Source organism: Camelus ferus, chromosome 35 (genome assembly GCF_009834535.1).
Source record: "Camelus ferus isolate YT-003-E chromosome 35, BCGSAC_Cfer_1.0, whole genome shotgun sequence".
Taxonomy (NCBI): Eukaryota; Metazoa; Chordata; class Mammalia; order Artiodactyla; family Camelidae; genus Camelus; species Camelus ferus.
Window position 1 is genome coordinate 7,077,965 of NC_045730.1, and position 6,228 is coordinate 7,084,192.

General features: G+C 41.5%; 1 pseudogene across 1 annotated transcript; it reads right to left on the minus strand.

Moving 5' to 3' along the window:
• Nucleotides 1-32: 32 nt before the first annotated feature.
• Nucleotides 33-1,617, minus strand: LOC102504440 (annotated as a pseudogene). Its single transcript, XR_337847.3, has one exon. The product of XR_337847.3 is annotated as a ubiquitin-associated and SH3 domain-containing protein B-like (transcript).
• Between the last annotated feature and the right edge of the window lie 4,611 nt (nt 1,618-6,228).

The following is a 6,228-nucleotide window of genomic DNA, read 5'->3' on the forward strand; positions in this document are numbered from 1 at the left end:
CACTGGCCTCAAGAAACAGCGTTGTCAGAGGGTTACCTGTAGGTTGTATCAACGCTCAGGTTGGCTGCAGCTAACTCTGAAGGAGGTATCCAGGCAGGTAATGTGTTCCCAGTGACCCATTTTGTCCACTCAACCAAGCCAGGCTCCACATGGATCTTCAAGTGATTTTCTTGTAAACTTTTCAAGATGTTGTACACAGTCTGAACGCAGCGCAGGGACGGGGAGCAGTAGACATGGCCGATGACCGTGTTGCTCTCTAACAAGGCTTCGCCCACTAATCTCTCTTGCATACATCCAAACACGGTGATTGGAGCATCTTTCTCATAATCTCGGAAACCGCCACTCCGCGGAGGTAAACTGTGCGGCATGTTCAGGTTGGTGCGTATGTAGCGGCCTTTGGCATTGAAGCCCTGGGATAGCCAGTACTTCCCAAACACAGCATCCATCCTCTCACCGTGCCGACACATCAACAGGCATCTCTTTTGAGGACCATGCTGGCTGCTGACCTGCAGGCTGGGTGGGCTGGCAGATGAGCGTCAGGGGAGTGGTGTCCCCCAGGCCCTGGTCCTCGTTCTGCCACCTCTCCAACAGGCCATCCCCAAATGAGAGTGCGTTGGAAGATGATGCATTTAAGATGGAGTAAGAACTGTGGAATATCCAGGTGCTGCGCTCGTCAGCCTTGGTGATGTAGTTTTTGGTCAGGAGCCCAGAGCAGCCCGGTGGTTAAGGATGTGCCATAGACCCAGCCCTCGCTGGTGCTGGTCTGCTCCATGGGAGACATGAAGATGAAGTCCCAGGGGACCAGCTCCAGCTCATCGTCGTTCTGCAGGGTGTAGGGATAGATCACCTGCAAGTCTCGTGGTTAGCAAGTCGGATATCCCGAGAGAATATGGTAGCCACCCAGTCGCACCCGAGTTTGACATCAATGTTCTTGGCTGGTTTCTCTAGGGTGGGCAGGTGGCTGGCTTGGAAGTGGTAAGCCAGGGTCACATGCAGCTGTTTCTTGTGAGGTTCCACGTGCACTTCAGTTTTGGAGGCAGCCTCTGCAGCAAAGTCTGTGGCAAACTTCTTTAGGACCTCTGTGCTGTCTTCCTTCACGAAGAGGCCAATGAAGTTGGAGGAGGTGTAGAGCTCCAGGGGCAGCAGGGCAGAGAACTTACACTTCCAGAGACTGACAGTCATCTGCAGGGCCTCCCCCAGGGCGTCCACCTTGCTGTCCTCACACATGAAGAACTGGCAGAGGGTGATGTGGGGGAAGATGTTGTGCGCCTTGTTCTTGCCACAGATCTGCTTTGACTGCTGCCAAAAGTAGGAAAGCTTCTGCGCGCTAAGGGGCCAGTGGGGCAGAGGTAGAGGATGTACTCCCAGAGCAGGGGGTCATCCAGGAAGGGGTCGCGGACGTGGGAGAACAACCAACCAGTCACATGCCGCCTGAACACCTCTTCCTCCTGTGGATGCCAAGGCTTTTTGTCCTCTGTAACTCTGGTCAGGGCCCGAAGCAAGGAGGCAAAGCTCTTGTTATCAAACCGTCCATCCACTCAGCGATGGGGACTCTGCACCTCCTTCAGGGCCTTGAGGAATCGGATCTCAAACCAAAGCTGTAGAGAAGGACTCCTGGGTCCCCAGCTCATCACCAGGGCCTGACTTCCCCTCGCTCAGACAGTGGGGCTGCTCCAACCTGCAGCATGGCTGCTGTGGCTCCTGCTGGCCTGGCAGATGGTCCATTTAATCAAATATTCTATATGTACTTAAAACACATGTATTTTCTCAAGTTACTGATTTCAAGGATTAAATATATCCTTCGGTTATTTATTTTTTTTACTTATGTTCTTCAAATATTTTGTTTCCAGGATAATTATTTGTATACATCATCTATTAATAACTCTGAGAGTTATGTTAAAATCTCCACATATCATACAAGATTTATCAACTTCCTTTTGGAATTCTGTTATATTATGATTATATATTTTGAAGCTTTAATATGAGATGAATATAAGTTGTCTCTCATAGTTATTTTTTTAAAAATCCGAATTACTATGTTTGTATACCAGCTTTCTTTTTGATAACATTTGCCTGATGATTTTTTCTATCTTTTAAATATTGAATATTTATTAGCATTTTAATATTTTGTTTTTTGTAATGATAGAACATTTTAACTTTTAAAAAATGTTAATGTTTTGAACGATAGTATGCTTTGTGTCTTACTCATACGTTAAATGGACTGTTACTTGAAAAATTAAATATAATTATTTAAATTTTCTGTGTGTATGTACCACTAAAGGCACTTGAGAATTCTAATTCTGAATTTTAATTTTTTTCTTACTTATAATAGAGGTGATTCATTTTCTTATGTGTTTTTTAATTTGGGGTTTTGTACTTAACGCTTAGCAGAGCACTGTTTTCCTGTGAAAGTACTGTGAAGGCTGTGATGAGGTAGGAATCTACAGAAAGAATTTGTAGTTGTTTCCTTCCGTTTGTATACAGTGCTACGAATAAGTGACTAATTTAAGTTCACTTCCATGTTTAAAGTGTCCTGGTTCATTCAGATAGTATGAAATAGAACATTCAGCTCACAGTAGGTAGGACCTCCAGTTATGAATTCTGACAGCTGTAATGTTTATATCCTCCCAGGACCCACCTGTAGAAGAATTGTCTAATCTTCTCCTCTGATAATAGGCTGATTTTTTTAAACTCTGACTCCTCTTTTAATATGACGTTGTCTCTCCAGTGTCTTTTCTTTCTATGAAGTATCATTGTCAAATCCTCCCCTTGCAAAGACATGAGGCTTTATCTTCTCTCTCTCTCTCACTCTCTCTCTCTCTCAACAGGTCATTAAAATCCAACCTGTAAGTTACAGAGAACAACAAATCTCTCTAGGGAGCCACATCACCTATGTAAGTTTCTTTTGCCACAATGATTTTTCAATTCCCTTCATTTTTTAAAACCTAAGGTTTATATTTGTTTCTGTAAGTTCTGCTATGTTTTACTTCCATACATATGTTGAAGGATATTTACAATACCTAGTTTATCATGTTGCCATAAATGGAAGTCTTAATTCATTCTACAGACTACAGCCAAAATCATCTTTTCAAAAGGGAAAACACATGCTTAAAATCCTTCTAACGCCTTTCCAATGATCCTTGGATTAAGACAAAGCTTTGAAAAAGGGCCGACTGGGCCCTGCGTGCATTTTTCTATGTAAGCTGTAGCTTTATTTTGTGCTATATTTTATTTGACATTTTTTAATCCAGAAATTACAGACTTGCATCATAATTTTCACTGCTATCAAAGGGACTTTTTACATGTTTTTTTCTCTGCCTCGAACATTCTTCCCTCTTTTCTTCCTTGAGTTAATCCCCACTTTCCTTTAGATCTCCATTCAAGCTTTACTTTCTCAGGAAAGTCTTTCATCACTTCCTGACTTGATCCTTTTCTTTCCTCCCCAAGAGCACTCGTAACATTTCTCACTGTTTATCTATAGTCATACTTACATTTTAAAATTCCATATGTGTCTACAAAATTATTTGATTTATGTGTTTCTCTACCTGGTCTGCAAATTCTCTGATAAGAATTGTATTGTTTCTGTTTTCATTCATGCTGATTGCCCCTAGAGCTCCAAACAAAGTTGACACTAAATACATATTTGTATATTGACATAAACAAAATATAAACATGGGCTACTTTTGAATACAAAGTATTCAGGTTTCTATTTTTCCAGTCAAGAAAGATTCCTGTTATAAAGAGGACCAGAGATGCATGTAGAACTAACCTGCTGTCTGAAGTTAGGAATTTAAGTTTCCCTTGGTCAGGATAATACAGCAATCTTTTCTTCCTTTCACTGCCTTCATTTTTTAATCTATAGGGTCATATTTCCATTAGATGATGCCATGTTAGCAGCACCCCCGGCCACAGGAGTCCTGGGTATCCAGAACTCAAAAGTAGACGTGAACGGTTGGTGCCCTGTAGCCTTGTGTTCCTGATTAACATATATGGTGGGGGTTCAAAAACAATGACAACTTATTGATGGCAAGAGTGCACGTGAGCTAGGGTGCTCCTATACACACTAGATTTATTCATAGGGATGGAATATGTGTTTATGAGCCGTTGCTTAGCAGATACTTGAAGTTCCATCAGATGGATCTAGCAGTCTCCAAATTGTGGGCTTTGTTCAAGTAAACGTTCTCACCAGAAATGCAGGATGGAGTTAGTCAAGAAACCAATAAGCAAACAAAAGGGATGAAGAATCTGGTTATATGGCTGAAAAACTATGATTAAAAAAGCTACCTAATTTTATCTTACTTAAGCAGATAGCTGAATCCATCCACAGGAGTCAGAGAGGAAAGTAATGGCAAAGCCAGGAGAGTTCAAGTTTAGATTGCTGGAGACATTGTACTGGAACAGGAATTCATGACAGTAATTCAAACAGAAGGTCTGGTGCTATAACTGGGTTTAGTGAAGAGGACAGAAGAAAGAAATATATCTGGGGTTGGAACTTGAGTACAAAAACACTGTCACTAGAAGAAAGACCCAGTAAGAATGAGCTGAGGGTTGGGGGTCATCAGGTCCGTCAGCAGGTTAGCACTGATGCTCCAAGACCCAGTTCATCTGCTATGAAGAAGGACTCCAAAATCCTACGAGATTGTCAGTAGGATATTTTGGTCTCAATTTAATGGACAGGAAATCTTTATTTTCTCTTCCCTCTTTGCTTTATCTAGTTAATTCCCAGTTTCTTTCAGATCTCAGTCCAAGCTTCACTTCTCTCAGGAAAGCCTTTCCTGAATTCTTAAATTGGTCCCAGTCCCTCCTCCTCCATGTTTGTGTTAGTTCATTCCATAGTTTATGTTTACTTTTTTTTTTTTTTTTACTGAAGTATAGTTGATTTACAATGTTGTGTAGTTTATTTGTTTATTGGCATAATTACGACAACATACACATTAATGTACAAGCTAGTGATACAGAAGTGAATCACACACCATCATGGTCTTGGGGATGTCTCTGTCCAGAACACCCAGCTTTGGGTGAGTGTGCAGACAGAAGGGAACTGTGAGCTATGACTTTGTGTGGTTGATGGAGGGCCAGCTCAGGGAGAAACAAGACAACAGACACGAGTTTAGGAAATATTATAAGTAGTAGCATTTGCACAATTCTGAAACTCACTAAAAATAACCTCCAGTCTGTCCCTGAGTGCCACACAGAAGAAACAAAGGGTAATAGGAAACCCGCTGGGGTCTGCAGATCTGTTGACTTACACAAACTATTAATTACTTTTTGTCTATAACCAGGCCCTGAAAAGCAGGCCCTATTTAAAAGTGGCACATTTTCTACATTTCAGTAACAGCTTGAGTGGGAAATTTCTGACTCCTAATATCTGAAGAAAAGAAATGAATAAATTAGTTGCAACACAAATCTGTTTGAGCAGTGTTTTAATTTTTTTTCCCCCATGGACATAGGATGAGGTTATCCAGCAGATATTTGATATTCTTGTTAATTCTCGAGCTATGCTAATAAATGTGCAATTAACAAAACGCTTTCCGTCACATAACAGGCAAGAGAAGAAAGCACTGATTCAAAATACAAAAGCCCTTCCTGCTCTGGCATGGCTCCTTCATCAGGATAAACCAGGTTGGATCATGACAGAGGCCTTTCTGCCAGAGCCTGGATTTTCATAATGTGCGAGATGCTTTCTCCTTGTAATTACCGATAATGTTACTGGGTGAACTGAAGACACATTGAGCAGCGAATTAGCTATCACAACACTCTATTGCAGGGCATGGGAGGCGGCAGCCCTGCTATTTACATCATGCAGACTTCAAATGCAATTTTTGGATCAGCACACCCTGTTCTCATTTTCACTTTTATCCTTTCTCTCCTCATTTGCCCTGAGAAATATCCTTTGCACATTGTCATGTCATCTGCGCTGTTTGGAATTGTTATTCAAAATCAATACTGCTACTGCATCTAAACTTTCCCTTCAGAGCATTCATCACTTGCCCATTATGAATAATGAAATAACTCCTTTATGTTTTTAGGCATTGCTTATCTTACTTCAGGAATTACTTAATCCATCAAAAACACACGGCTGCTTGACATTTAACCTAGAAGAGCATTTACTCTATGGATGAGTCAGTTCAGGCTACTCTAACAGAATAGCGTAGCCTGGGTGGCTTAAACAGTAAATGTCTATGTCATGCAGCTTGGAAGCTGGGAAGTCAAGACCAAGGTGCTGGC